Source organism: Diadema setosum, chromosome 5 (genome assembly GCF_964275005.1).
Source record: "Diadema setosum chromosome 5, eeDiaSeto1, whole genome shotgun sequence".
NCBI classification, from domain to species: Eukaryota; Metazoa; Echinodermata; class Echinoidea; order Diadematoida; family Diadematidae; genus Diadema; species Diadema setosum.
In genome coordinates this window covers 1,730,891-1,746,539 of record NC_092689.1, presented here as the reverse complement: position 1 = coordinate 1,746,539, position 15,649 = coordinate 1,730,891, and positions in this window count along the sequence as shown.

Here is a 15,649-nt window from a genome sequence, read left to right as displayed (position 1 = left end):
TTTGATAGAATTAATCAAAATTATGGGTTTTCTGTCAAGGAGATACAAAATATATTTTTAAGGCCAAGACAATGTACATTAAATAGCCGATTAAGAGAGTTTCAGTTTAAACTGATGCATGGTATTGTTTATACAAATCACCATCTTTTCAGGTTTGGTTTTACTGCAAGTAATTTATGCTCTTTTTGTGAAAAAGAAGAAGAAACATACAAACACTTATTTTATATTTGTGAGCATGTGAAATTACTCTGGGAATCATGTGAAGAAATGATAGAGAATGTTGAATTTAAAAATTGTACTTGGGAAGAAATTCTGTTTGGGTGGAAGGAGGATAATAGGGGAAAACATCAGTTGTTAAATCACATTTTAATTTTGGTTAAATATTTGATTTTTAAAAGTAGAGAATATAGAAAGCCGCCTACATATCGTGAAATAAAAAATAAGATTTTAGAGGATAGATTTGAGGAAAAGAAATTAGCATCAATGAAGGGAACTTTAACCATTCATTTTAGTAAATGGGAAAATTTGAAAATAAGTATGGAAGGACCCGGAGCCAGATGTCCACGGGGAAGGGGGGAAGGGAGGGGAAGGGTAGAGGGGAGAGGGAGGGGGGAGGGGGAGGGGGAGGGGGGTGATTAACGGGAATATCGATTCCATTTGGTTGTATATCGATTTGTTTATTTGGGTGCATATTGATGTGTTAAATATTTCTTTTTATGAAGCACCGTTACGCTGAAAGTACAGCTCCATTTAATATAAATACTTTTTTAAATTTTTTTTTTAATGAATGCGCTGTCATGTTAAAAGGACAGATCCATTTGATTTTAATGAAAGCAAGTAAGCAGTGTATGTTGTTGTTGTTTTTTTTTTTTCTCGGTGAATTGTATTTCCTCTGCTAATGCACTGTTCCTGCTGAAAGTACAGCTTGGTTTGATTTCATTATAATTGTGTTTTGTTAAATCGTGAATTCTGTAATACATATGATTCGATTTATCATGAAATTGTATTGAATATGGAATCAATAAAAGATTATGGGGAAAAAAAAGTGTCGGGTGGTACTGGGCTTTTCTACCTCGTTGTTTTGTGTGTGGATTTTGATGATCGAAAGTTACCTGACCTCGTTTATAACAGCAATTGTGAGCGCCATCACTCTATATACCATTTGATAATCAGCCACCATCATCAATTTCTATAATAGTGTTGAACTTGGGAGTTTGACTCCCCCCCCCCCTCCCCCCCCCCCCCCCCAGGGAAATGCATTCATTCTTTGATAGTGCTGACACCACGAAACCACGAAGGATGGAGAGGTGCTGCCTGGAGAGTTAAGGCGCGTTAAGTTTAAAAATTCATTACTTTCACGCAGTATGCGTGAATCGCAGATCTTGCGGTGATCGTTAATGTAAAATGTAAATCCACGATGGAGCCAAAACGGCAACTCCGTACGTCATGTGCTGAAGAATGAGGAAGAGGAAACAAGGGGGGGGGGGGGAGAAGAGATAAAATTCTGGAGTTTTGACGTTCAACAAACCCTTTGTAGTATTCAAGCTCAGTTTGCCAAGGAGCGTTTTAAAACGAGATGATGTTAACATCGACATTAAAAACAAAAATCAAGACAAAGCCGATAAACATGATGTGTTGTCACTGCTTAAATATTCTGACCTCCCACATGTCCGAACACGTTTTCACTACGCTTTCTTTTTAATAAAAAATTCGTAAGAATACTTTGTATCTTCTTCATTAAAGGGTGTGTACAGTTCTGGTTGAGGTGAGGGTTTAGCTTTTAACGTTTTGCGAGATATTCAGAAACCACTCTTTGAGATGTCAAAGAGCATACAATTCTAAGGGGTCTCAAAAGTTTAGTTGCTCAAAATCGGTTTTGAAATGGCTGAGATATCAAAAAACAAGGTGAAACAAAGAGATCCTAATGAAAGGCGTGGCCTGTACCTTTTATTATTATCACTTTTTTGGACATCTCAGCCATTTGAAAACCAATTTTCATCACATAAACGCTGAATCCGTCTGCAAGTTACATGCTCTTTTATATTTCATAAGAGGTTTTTCATTATCTCACGTAGAAATGTCCAAAATATGAACCCCCACCTCAACCAGTACTGTATACAGTCCCTTTAAACTGTACTGTCATAAGGAGGTACAGCTTGTTCACCTTACCAGATTACGATTTGAATGAATGAAAAACACGATATAATATTTCCTTAATTTCGTGGTCACTATACGGTCATGATTTCAACCGCAACTGTTTTCCTGAAAACTTATGAAACTAACAATTGCTGCCTATAACAAATCGTGAGATTTTCACCTATTATTCAGGGTCCTAGAGAGAACAAAAAACAACGCTCAATTTTCTCGTTTCTCGTGCCACTTCACATTACAGGTCGACAAGCAAATAAAAAAGAAAGAAAGAAAGAAAGCTCCCCATGTATTTTTTCCGTTTCTGTTTGTTTGTTTGTTTGTTTGTGTTTTGGGGGCGCTCCTGGCAAATGGGGAGTTCTGCAACTCATTTTTTTTTAAATCTCGTTTGTTTTTGTTTTTTTGTTTTCTTTCTTTTTTCTTTGTTTGCTGCTGCTTCTACCGCCAAACGGGGGGGGGGGGGGGTCCACGAACCCCTGAAACCCCCTTCCCCCCAGTTACGGGCCTGGTGTCGGACATGCAGGGTGTGATCCGATGAGAGAAGATCGTCCGATGAGGATCATGAGCGACTTGTCAGACACTGAACTGATAGTTGGCCAGCACAGGTCAGATTCGTCAGACTGTGATCCGATGCACTTCGGTGGATGGCCGGAAGCCACAGACTTTACTTCCGACGAGCGACCGATGAGAAAAAAAAAAAAAAAAAATGTTCCACGGGGATATTGTACCCATACACACTGTGGTCCGATACTACGCAAGTCGCCCTCTCCGCCCAGACGTACGTAAAGCCATGACACTTCCCAGGCAGTGCAGAGTGAGTCATAAACCCGTTACGCAACGCATGCAGACATATTGTGCGGGTGAACAGTAGTAGGCTGCTACGAGCAATAATGAATGTCACTAGTACTCCCTGGGATGACAGAACGTGTGTGCTGGACAGACTAGACACATTACATGCGACTCCGTGAAGTGGCTCTTGCTTGGACACCACGAGAACAACACTTACTTAGCATAGAAAATTATTTCCTCCTTTGTGTTACGTTGCACATGCAGGTCTGTCGCACTCGCTAGGCACTGAGGGATCCAGGGATTGTAAACGCTACACGCAACGTAAGGTAAAGGTAAGTTCACATGTTGAAGTGTATCACAATATCTCGTAGGTGCAGGTGAAGTGTGATTCACACTGCAGTGTCACAGAGGCCTCTCACTATTATACTCCACAAAGCTCTTGACAATCACTCACTACACACGGACTATCACCGCTGCAGTGAGAATATAATCAGTATGTTGTGCGATTCTAGCACATGTACCCTATACACAACACGTCGATACACTGTTATTGCCGCAGACGCATAGTTATACATGTAGTAAGTTGCCATTATGGCCGTCTCAGACAACCACAATTACAACCTGCATGCAAACGTGAGGATACTCTACTCGTGTTGCGGGCGATGCCTTCATTTACGAGCCACTTCGTCTTGTGCACCCATACTGTAGTCACAACCCAAGAATCTATGTGATGTATAGGGCACACTCCTGCCAGGCTGATGTATTCCCATGCATAAGATGCAGCCATTTTCACGGACATATCATTGAGTATCTAGATATTTTTAACTTGTTCACTGTCCAGTGCGTTCCCACCATTCATTCTTATTCAATCACATGATGCTCGAAACATGAATAGCATTGTAGTTGATAGATGAGGGCGGGGCTTCATTCCTCTCTAATTCTCTTCCATCTCTTTTACAGACCTCCCAAAATGCAGCAAAACATTAAATATGAACCTCAGGGGACTTGTTTAGGCCACTGCTTAGAAATTTGGAAGTCAATAGTTATCTACAATTTAAATAATGCACAAAACTCGTAACTACTCAGTAGTTCTGTGTGTCAGCCACACTTAAGCTTTTTTTGTTGCAGTCTTCTGTATTTTTTATCTATAAACACAAATCTAAAAGTATAAGAGCTGATGTAATAACATTTTGTGTGGCAAGAATGTATATAGAAATGTTTGTAAGTTTTGATTAACTTTCTTCACAAAATATAATGGACACATATGCAGTGCATGGGTCTGCAAAGGTAGCCTAGTAATGTACTGGAATTTACGGTGAGCCAGACCAAAATTCAATTCGAAATCTAACGGTCAAGTTCAAGTTCAAGTTCAAGTTTATTTAACCAATTCATTAAACATTTGACATTTTACAAAAGGATACAGCATTAAGAATAATGAATGGTCTATAAAAATGTACTAAATGTTACCTTCCACTTTCAATACTTTATGGGAGTTTCTAAAATGATACTCTTTTCAACATACCACTGTACTTACATAACTCTTCATTTAAGGCATGCAAATGGGATTCCCTACCTTTAAAAGCAAAGAAGAACATTAAATACGGTTGCCGTACCTATTCAAGTGGTTTCCATTGTATTCCCAATGTCAACAAGTATTGTATTACATTATGTAAAAAGAATTGCACCCTTCACTCACAGTAAATAAAAACAATGTTCTGTGTCACCAAACTTGATTGCAATTCATTTAATTCGATATTCATTCGATGTACACAATGAGAGAGATACAGTGAGATAATACAGTGTGAAATACAATGTATGCATCAAAGTGGGTGGGATAATGATTTACTTTATGGCGAGTCTCATTCCCATTTTAACCGTGTCGTACAATGAATTATATGTATTGCAAAGAAAGGTTCATTATTCTTAACACTGCTTCTCATAATTACACCATGTTAATTTCCCACTTACAATTACATGAATATGGCGATTATAGCGATAATGATAATAATGCATGGCTTTAAGAGCGCACAAATCTGCCTTCTGACGCTCAAGGTATACTTCTGGTATACAGGTATATGATAATATGCACATGAAATGATACATAATGACAGAGAAGTAATTAATCAGGAATGCAGGTAGAAATACAGGTACACTGTACAAGGCACAGGTGAGTAAATGTAGACTTATTTGCCCAAGTTGAATCTAATTGCACTGTTCAAAGAAATAGCTCCGACTTCGAGAAAATTCGACTTATTAGAATCATAGATTTATAACGAAAAAAAAAGGGACAAGAAAAGAGCTTTGACTTAATGGAGGTCGACCTAAGCAAGGTTGTCTGTATTTATTTAACTACTGTTTCAGAACTTTGGCTTTGGCACTTATAGAGATGGTTTCAAAGTTCTTGTAACATAAGACTAAAAGGGTAATGCTCGATCAGCCCACAACTTTTGGCATAGCCATGCATAAATATTATAGGCTTTTATACGAAATAAAGTGCGTTTTCTGAAGAATGTAGATGTCAGGTCGGCTTGTACAATGTAATTTATTTACTTAGGTAGTCGGGGGAAGCCATTATGATATATCAACTGAAGGATTTAGAAACAATGTTCCCGATTTCGTCTGCTGGTAACCAGGGAAGAGACATTGGAACCACCGCTGGTTTCATTTTTTTTTTTTTTTTTTTTTTTTGTCATAAGGTGTTAAAACGCAAGCTGCATAACTCTGAAATGGCTGGAGTTCAGATACTTTTTTTTTTCTTTTTTCATTCGGAAGTCATGGAACAGTGAACCAGCGATATCTAAGCAGTAGAAATCAATGCATGTATTGAAATTGGGCTTGGAGCCTCGGGGAGGAACTCCGTTGATAAGAATTGTTGTAAACGATATATGATAGCCTATTTTAAGCACAGGATTTGTTTTTGAAAAGACTGATTCATCGAAATATAACTTAAGTTTATGGGAGTGAAGATTTGGTAGAAACATCTAGTGTGAATGCCATCTGCGTATAACAACAGTACACTTGTACTTTACATTGCTTCTGTTTTGTTTTTGTTTTTTTGTTTTCAAATCGGTTGTATTCATTTGTCTGAACCGAAAAGAGGGTTAACGGACCACCAACAGAACCCAGGGGTATACACCATGCACTTTTCTCTGAGGTAAAATCACCAATCTTCACACACTGTAGGTACGACAAAATAATGTGATATTAACCAGCTGAAGGCAGTTCAAATACTCACCCATGTTTTCTGTGTGTGTGTGTGTGTGTGTATGTGTGTGTTTTAAGGACACATCTATCATGATTTATATGATCAAAGGATCAAAGGCTGATGTCATATCTAGCATAACAAAGGAGGTAACATTTCCCAATTTGCTCGATTACCCTCTGATAAGCTTCTCTTTTAATGACCCACAGTGGAAGGTCAAAATTCGTTAAAATATTCTAATATTTATGATATAATATAGTTTTAATATATTTTGACTGGTATTCCTCCATCATTCATCGCTTACCCGCAATAAAACCCTGAGTTGGGAGGGGGGGGGGGGGGTACGCGCAATTAAGTATGAATATTTCTATAATTATAATGATCAGCTCAAAGAACACATTCATCTCCTTTTTTTGAACACACACACGCGCGCGCGCACACACACACAGACAGACAAAATAATGCATGTTTACTTATGAAAGCATTCGCATAGCTGTCTTAGAATCACAATATTTTGTCAGTACAGTGTATCACAGTCACGATTATACCATTATCCTTGTCTTTGCCCCAATGACATGGATTTAACCCCACTCACCAAACACGCCAACTTATGGAGTTTGAGATTAACTTAAGATGTGTGACGATAACCCATATAGATTACATTGTCATATAGCGGCACCTTTTAATTTCCCGACATGAATATCATTGAAACCATTTCCTACAGTCTGTATGTGAAGATAAATGTTGATCTATGATCACCTTTTGTTGACAATCTCACATCAAAACTTATTGTCAGTGCATGGGCAATGGTGCCGCTCCATTCCTTTTCTTATAGAATCTGGTTTTTATTTACGTTTATGATATAGACGTATTTCGTTTTTGTCACCAATAAACTAAATCTCTGTAACATGGCTATTACATATTTATCTAAACGTTGAGAGCATTAAGTTTCATACGTCGCAGTGTTTCACCTGCTAACTCACGATCTGTCTGAGGGAATACTTGGTGTCTATATACCTTTTTTTATTCTTTAATGAATATCTCTCCGTGTGCCTGTCGGTCTCTGCTTCCCCACTCACCTGCGTGTAGATACTTTTCCTTGCACCTTACATCTTCCTTGATGCAGTTGCCACATCACAGAGTCCCATTTAACAATATTGTTTTAAATTCAACTACTAAATAGAGATAATGCCCAGATAATCTCGGGGGGGGGGGGGGTGCATATTCTTTGTACGAATTTCATTCAGGGATGTAGTACATGTAATCATAATCCACAAAGGACCAAAAACACTCAACACACACACATCCTTGTAACGCACACAGACACACCAAAATAACAAAACAAAATAAAAAACTAACAATAAGCAGCTACAATTTGGCCCCGCTATATTCCCTCCTCCTCCCCCCCCCCCCCCATCATATACACATCCTATGCCATGCAGGCTAAAGTCCGAAAGATACAGACCTTTGGTCGGTTAATGACCGCTGCTGCTGTTGTTTCTCGGCTATGAATTTCTCAAAATATTCAACACTGCACATAATACCCTTTTGCAAAAGTGTTTTGTGTGTTTTGTTTTTCTTTTCGTTTCTTTTTTGTTTTTGCTTCCTGAAGTCAAGCGAAACGTATAAAGGTGAATATATTCCATGTGTTGGCGCTGCATCAATTTCATACCGCCAAATGTGGTGCCCCCCCCCCCCCTTTTTTTCCTCTCATTCTCTCTCTCTCTCTCTCTCTCTCTCTATTGATTCTTTTCCTCAAAGAGATAAGATACTTCATAGACGTGCATGTACCTGTACATTCACACACTGTCTGCGCACTCAAGTGTGTCAAACTACAAACATTAAGCACAATACGTGGAAGTCAGTACCTTACCAACGGCGGTAACTATTGTTCATTGGTAAGAAGTTATCACTTCTACAAGACTGTATACGACTGAGCGATTGTGGAACAGGCTAACACCCTCAATTTTGTAGTGTTTGACTGGAAATGTGACCAATTATGGATGTGCAAGACCGTCATCTTTCGTCAATAATGATGATAACAAAACAGTTTGTCACTGAAACTTGGTATACAAGACATGTTTTCGGTTGAGCTAACTCCCTCAATTTTCTGACCGTTTGATTTCAGATATGACCGGGTGTATGTGACCGCTGTAGTATATTTAATGTACAACCTTTCTTTTGTCAAAATCATAACTGTTTTCATTTCATGTCCAATTTTAAATAGATGAGCTTCGAGCTTCCTTTTCGTCTGATTTCACCATTCATCTTTGTCAACCGTCAATTGATGTTAAGTTATTTAAAACGCTATAGATGTAATTTATTTTCACATTTCGTCAAACTTCGAGGATTGAGTCGCGAAGGGGGGGGGGGATACTTAGTTTGGAGGAGGTGGACAATTATTACATGTTATGTTTTCGTAACTGTAATTTTTCGGAAATATTAGATTGGAAACGGTGGTAGGAGAAAAACGATAATCTTTTCTACTATCTTGACAAAAAACAACACTGAAGCGTTTCAGTCTCGCACGAACCGCGAACATAATTATAATAGTTTCAAGTTTCAGTCGCAGTAAAGTCCAAAACCTTATGTCACGTGTGATATCATGACAGTTAACGTGCCTTATCTGTTAAGTAATTGATCCGTATAACAAAATGATGATTATGATTGTCCTAAACTGGGTTCGTAGTCTGTTCTGAGAGAAATAGTGTATGTACTGCCAGGCACAGGCCATCTCGGACTCCTGAAGTAGCCAGCTAGTATCAGTGGCTAATTTCTTGATAAGAGTGGGCGGATAAAGTAGTTTAAATGCTAATATTGAGTGTCGACATTTTGTAACGTAGTACGTGTACTTGAAAATTTATATCTGAAGCTGAAGACCATTTGACTCTATAAAAAGCTATTTCAGGTCCCGGCTTTGTACTTCAAGGGTAGTAAAAGGTCTTGGTGTTGTGTACAAGTAAATTCCCTTTATATTTCCCTTCTGGTATTAAGTCAAACTTTTAACAGTTGTTTTCAGGGGGGAAAAGAACAGCAGGTATTACTTGTCTTTCATATTATAGTCACGTGATGACGTAGGTATAATTCTCATGTCCTGTGGTATCCTTGCCTGAACTTTCTGTATAGAAAGAGAGCAAGGAAAATCAATTATATTATTATTTTAGAGTACTCGCACTGCATGACCGAATGATTATGAGACTGATATAAAGAGAGCATTTCTGTAAGTTTTCCCTTTCATCCCGTTCCCGTACTATATCTCCTACATCTATTCATCTACTCAGTATGTGTGTATGTTTGATGTGTCTGTGTGAGGGTTTGTGTGTGTGTGTGTGTGTTTTCTTGTTTTTGAGTGTAGCTGTGTGTGCAACTCCTCGTTACTCCTCAAAAGTCTAGCTGTCTGAAAGCACACCAGTGGACACTGGTTTAAATCGAAATCTTGTCTGTCTTGCAGACACGTTGAAATAAAAAATAAAAAAATCACTCTTTAGACTTAATGCTTATAATCCGTATCGCAATCAAACAGGAAACCATTGAAGTGGATCCAGCGTTTTCCTTAGTAACTAAAGTTCACCTTACACATTCTTGTAGACCATCGAAAACTTCAGTGCTTTAGGGGCCGGGAGGGGTGTATTTCTGTCATAATGGCGATAATGATTGCCAAGTTCACACGTTAACCAAGAGCACAACAAACTTGTAAGTAGACTCACTAATGTATTTACCCGAAACTGTTTTTTTTTTTTTTTTGGCTTCGTAGAAGATTTTTTTTCTTCTTTTATGACTCTCTAAATAGGGGGGGGGGGGGGAGAGATGGCGTGGGGTCCCGTGAGCGTGGTGCAGATTTGTTTCCCCCATGAGCCCTCAACAGGGGAGCCTCAGGATATAACATAAACAAACTTTTCACTACACTTAGAAACGTAATTACTTTGCATTAGCTCTTTTATTTCTAAATTTAGTTGTAAAGAAGAAGATAGAAAGATTCTCTGATCCCTGGATGCCCCCCGAGTAGGACATTGTGCCAATGCAATTAAAAAATTGTAGTTTTTACAACACTAGCAATAAGACACGCCAAGCTAGTGAAAGTTTGATCATCGATTATCGAGAAGACGATGAAAATGTGAAAGAGTAGCCCCCAATTTTAACCCAAGGGCCCCGAGGGGAACCCCTGGATCCACCATGAACAAACTTAGCAATATAGTCACAAATATACTTGCTCGTAGCAGAGAGAAGATTTGTAACTATGCCTTAATGGGTAGAGGGGTATTACTGTGTCCATTTGAACAAATTAAGATCCTATCACCCAGGGATATCTGCTATAGGCGTCATTCCTCATTTAGTTTTCGAGAAGAGGTTTACATTGTAAAATGGAAAAGAAAAATACGTATACGACGCATGGCGGACGATGCTTGACGAACGCCAGACAACGAATGGTCGCAATAGCTCGCATGAGCCTGGAATAAGCTAAAAAATTGCTACCAGACGTAAGGACGTCTTGTCTGGACCAGTAACTGATAACTCCGAGATGTTTTAACATTAGCAAATCTTGTGAGGACTCCTGCAAAACATTACCTACACGTGCATTGTTTGCTTAATCTGAAGTCCACTCATAAGAAATGAAACGATTAGTATAGATTACGTTTATTTACCTATCCTACCATAAAATGATTGAGATATAAAAAAGTAACTTGAGTCAATAGGAATGCTACCTCGATTTATGTGGGATTTGTATAATTAGTAATGGATGCATGTTACTAAAAAAACAAACAAGAACTCATGGTATATGAACATAATATCTACAACATTGAAATAGTTCCAAAAGTATAAATGGAGTTGTTTGAAAATTTATGTTGTATGCCAACTGGAATTATTGGCCCCTATGCATCTATGGACAAACTCACACAATAACATGTACGATAAGTAAAAAAGGAATGTGATGTAATGATAAGTATCTTTTAATCATACTTCCGTATTTCAGGAAAAACTTTTTTCTGTGCTTTTTGTAAAATAATGCCATCCATTTTCACAACATTTTACAACATTAGGTTCACTAATTTTAGAAAGAATTGAATGTAATAAACTTATAGATATATAATGAACTTTAACTTTAAATAGAAGTATATAAGACTTACAATTACATGTAAATTAATCTTGCATTATAAGAAAACATACGTACAGTGTATTGGTAAGAACAGCTGTGGAAAGATGGCAGATTGCCTTAAAGGACAAGTTCACCTTCATTAACATAAGGATTGAGAGAATGCAGCAATATTAGTAGAACACATCAGTGAAAGTTTGAGGAAAATTGGACAATCGATGCAGCAGTTATAAATTTTTACAAGTTTTGTGTTGGAACCGCTGGATGAGGAGACTACTAAGGCTCGTGATGTCATATGAGTACAACAGTATAAAGAAAATGTTCAGAAAATTCAACATATTTTCACTTTTTTCCGCATAATAAAAGAGCACTTGACTTCCCTCTTTCTAAATGCAGTGGGAATAATATTACCCATAACATAATAAATGTCAGTAACGAGTCAAGGGAAAAGATGAAATTTTGTGAAATTCTCTTTATATTTTCCTTATATTGTTGTACGCATGTGACATCATACACTGCAGTAGTCTTCTCATCCAGCGGTGACTGCACAAAAACTTCAAAAATTGTCCGATTTTCCTCAAACTTTCAATGTTGTGTTCTACTAATATTGCTACATTCTCTCATTCCTTATGTTAATGAAGATGAACTTGTCCTTTAAAGTGATGCACAAACCAATGACGTGCAAGAGGGCTGTATGATTTAAATAAATGCTGTCTGAGGTTCTAGATTGCAATAAGTGAACAATGCGGTGCTGCGTGCGTGTAGTGCTAGTGAGTGGAAGCAATATTACGACAGCCTTTGTTTCAGAGGCTTACACTATATAAGGACAAAACGCAGTAACACCAACATTGGACAAACTAATGTCAAACTTACATTGTAACTCCTTTAACCAAGGAAACGAAATCCACTTTTTGTTTTTTGTGTTTTTTTTAAACATATATTCTCGCAAAAAGCCGCAAAACGGGAATATAATAGATAATTTGCTGAAAAAACAAAATGGGGCATATTTCATTGTTTCTCGAAAGAAAAAAAAAAGAAGAAAAACGAGGTCATTTGCGAGAAAACATACACACATGCGCACACACACACACATACAACGCCAACATGCACCCCACCCTCCCGTGCCTTCAGCCCTCAGGTTTCAGGTTTTATTCAGAATTGAATAACTCTGCCGTGAAAATTGCCATTTTGTTTCTCATACAATGAAATGCATCCTAATCATAATGTGGAAATGATGTGGAAATGGTAGAAGCAGTAGAGAGAAAAAAAAAACGACAACGATGTGGCAACTCGCAGATACGGCAAAATCAAGACAGAAAAAGAAAAAACTCGCCTACACACACACACACACACACACACACACATTTATTGTTATAGATATTTGTATCAACATCATTCATATGAAACAAATACAGAAAAATGCCAACTATAGTACCCTTTTCATGCTGCTTTGTTGCATAGATTTCACACACGCGAAGGAATCATTCATACAAATTCATACAGAAAGCAAAACACACACACGTATTGGCTAATCCTCATCACTCTCCCTCTTTTGCTGGTAACCTATTAGCCTATTACTACTATATCTAGCCAGAAGCAGTTTCTTTTCAATTTATTTTATTCCTGGAAACAATAGCTGTTGATGCCTAAACGCGAACGTCCCACAAGCAAAAGCTCAACCTGGTTTGGTATAACCAAGGAGATATACATGGTATAACCGAGCTCGAAAAAAAGAAAGACAATTCCAAAATAATAATAGTAATTATTACTGTAATAATAATGATAATAAAAAGCAAAATGTCTGTTTGACTCCATCAATAAAGGGTCCATGTTTCACTTGTGGAGATGTGTGGTCACGTCTCTTCCAATGAGACTCGTGCGACGTGAAAGACCAAGAAGACGACTATGACAGGGCGACGTCCGAGACGTGTACAAACAAAATGACAACTTATACACCTGGAAGTCGCGAAGATGTCACCAAAACGTCACCAAAACGTCTCCAACAGTTGCGGGGACTTCAATCTCCGAGACGTCTTTTCAGGTTTCGGAGACGTCTCCGAGGCGTTTTCACACTTTCGCCGGTAGGTCGCCATTAGTCCTCGCAAAGTCACGGAGACGTGTTACGGCATGCGGCGTGGCCTAACAGCGACGTTGCGGAGACATCGTGGAGACGTCTCTGAGACCAGCTGGAGACTGGAAAAGTCTCCTAAAATCGACGTTCGATTCTCCCAGGCGGTGAGTTGGCTCATCTGGTAGCGCATCTGCCTCTAGATCCGAAGGACCCGGGTTCGATTCCCCGAGTCTAACTGAGCAGTGTTGTGTGTAATCATACAGGGGAGGCAAAACATTCTGTCCCTCGGATAGGACATCGACCGAAACATAGAGCAGAGCAGGGAAGTGAGACGATCTGATCAGAGGGTCCCGTGTGGGAGAAAGTCACAACTCATCCCGCTTCATTCATTCGTCGCAAAGAGCAGGGTAATATGCCGGTGGAGTGGTCCCGCCTCACATGCAACTGCATGGAACTCATTCAGGACCAGACAGTGCAGCTGATTGAGGCTATTCAATCCATCTTCTCAGACAGGAAAATGAATCAACAACAAGCAAACAAACCCCTGGAGACCAATCCAGTCTCTAGCGACTACGCAAAGACGCCTGCGAGATTCAAGCCTCCACCCCAGACCGCGCATGACTTGCACAGTTCCTTGTTACTTTGTACGATTAAGAAAAGACGTTATAGATGCAAGAGAATATTAACTAGAGGGGTGAAGGGTGAGTTTTGTTAGAGGGAGACAAACTGAAGAAAATCAAAATCTCAAGAAAAGACGTTGCTGGAAACACGCAAGTTAATCTCGGTCTTGAGGTAGGTCTATTCTGAGCCTTTTGTCAATCGTAATCATTAGTGATTTAGCAATGATTGATAGATGATGCCACAGGCAGAATTTGGGTTGAGGGTTTTGTGGGCGTTTCAGTCTGAGGAAAATTGTGGAAATATCATTGTAAAATATACGGTACATAATATTTAGATTCTCTTTAGGCCACGTAATCATTAATGAAGAATGAATCAATACAAGTCAACATGCATGTGCACTGCATAGTCCCCTTCAACAAAAGTTTTTGTCGAGCCCACCGGAGGTGAGGGGAGACTAAGGGATCGCCTGCGGCGTCTGTCCTTCCGTCTTCCGTCCGTCGTCCGTCCGTCGTCTGTCCGTAACGCTACAAAAACTTCAATAACTCTTTACTCTGGGCTTCAATTGCAATCAAACTTCGAGGAAAGAGGGGTCATACAAAGTTTCGAATTATACCATATATGAAGATCACCTCAAGGTCAAAGCTCACAGGCAGTGGTCAATGAACTTTAGGGCCCAATGCTAAGCTTTTATGGTGCGTTTCTATTATGGGTCATAACTTTTGATCCATAACTCCATTTGTGACCAAACTTGGATGGTAGATGTCCCTTGGGGAGTGGATGGTCACCACAAGGTCAATGGTCACAATCATGGGTCAACGAACTTTAACAGCCCAATGTTAAGTTTTTATGGCACGTTTCTATTATGGGTCATAACTTTTGATCCATAGGTCCGTTTGTGACTAAACTTGGATGGTAGATGTCCCTTGGGGAGTGGATGATCACCACAAGGTCAAAGGTCACAAGCAGGGGTCAACGAACTTTTGGAGCCCAATGTTCAGTTTTTATGGCGCGTTTCTATTATGGGTCATAACTTTTGATCCATAGGTCCGTTTGTGACCAAACTTGGATGGTAGATGTCCCTTGGGGAGTGGATGATCACCACAAGGTCAAAGGTCACAGGCAGGGGTCAACGAACTTTAAGGGCCCAATGTTAAGTTTTTATGGAACGTTTCTTTTTTACCATAAATTTTTACCCCATTATATCTCTTTTTATCTGTTATATCTCTTTTTTTAAATCTGTTATATCCCATTCGCGTACAATTTCTTGTACGCGAATGGGCGAGACACATGGCACTTGCCTTGTTGATTGCAAGCAAGTGCTTTCTTTTGCGCATACCGATTCGAGCAAAAGGCTAGCTATGGAGCTACTACAGTACTATGCTATAATAGCTCCATAGGCTAGCACAAGTGATTGCTACATAACTTTTATATGCATGCTCATACTGAGTACAGCCCCTTGTTGAGACAATTTTTTGTTTTGTTTTTTTGTCGATGGATCAATGAATCGTTCAAATTTTGCGTAGAATGCAACAGACCGTGGAGAGAATCTGTACAGTAGATATGCGCTGATGTGTAAACTTGAACACATGTATACACTGTGTGCATTAGGTCCTACCTGCCTACCATGGGTGCTAGGAGTTGTATGAAGGAATTTCCGGCAATTATACTGTGTAGAATTTACTGCCGGGCAACGCATAATATAGGCCTAACAATATTCAGGTGTGAA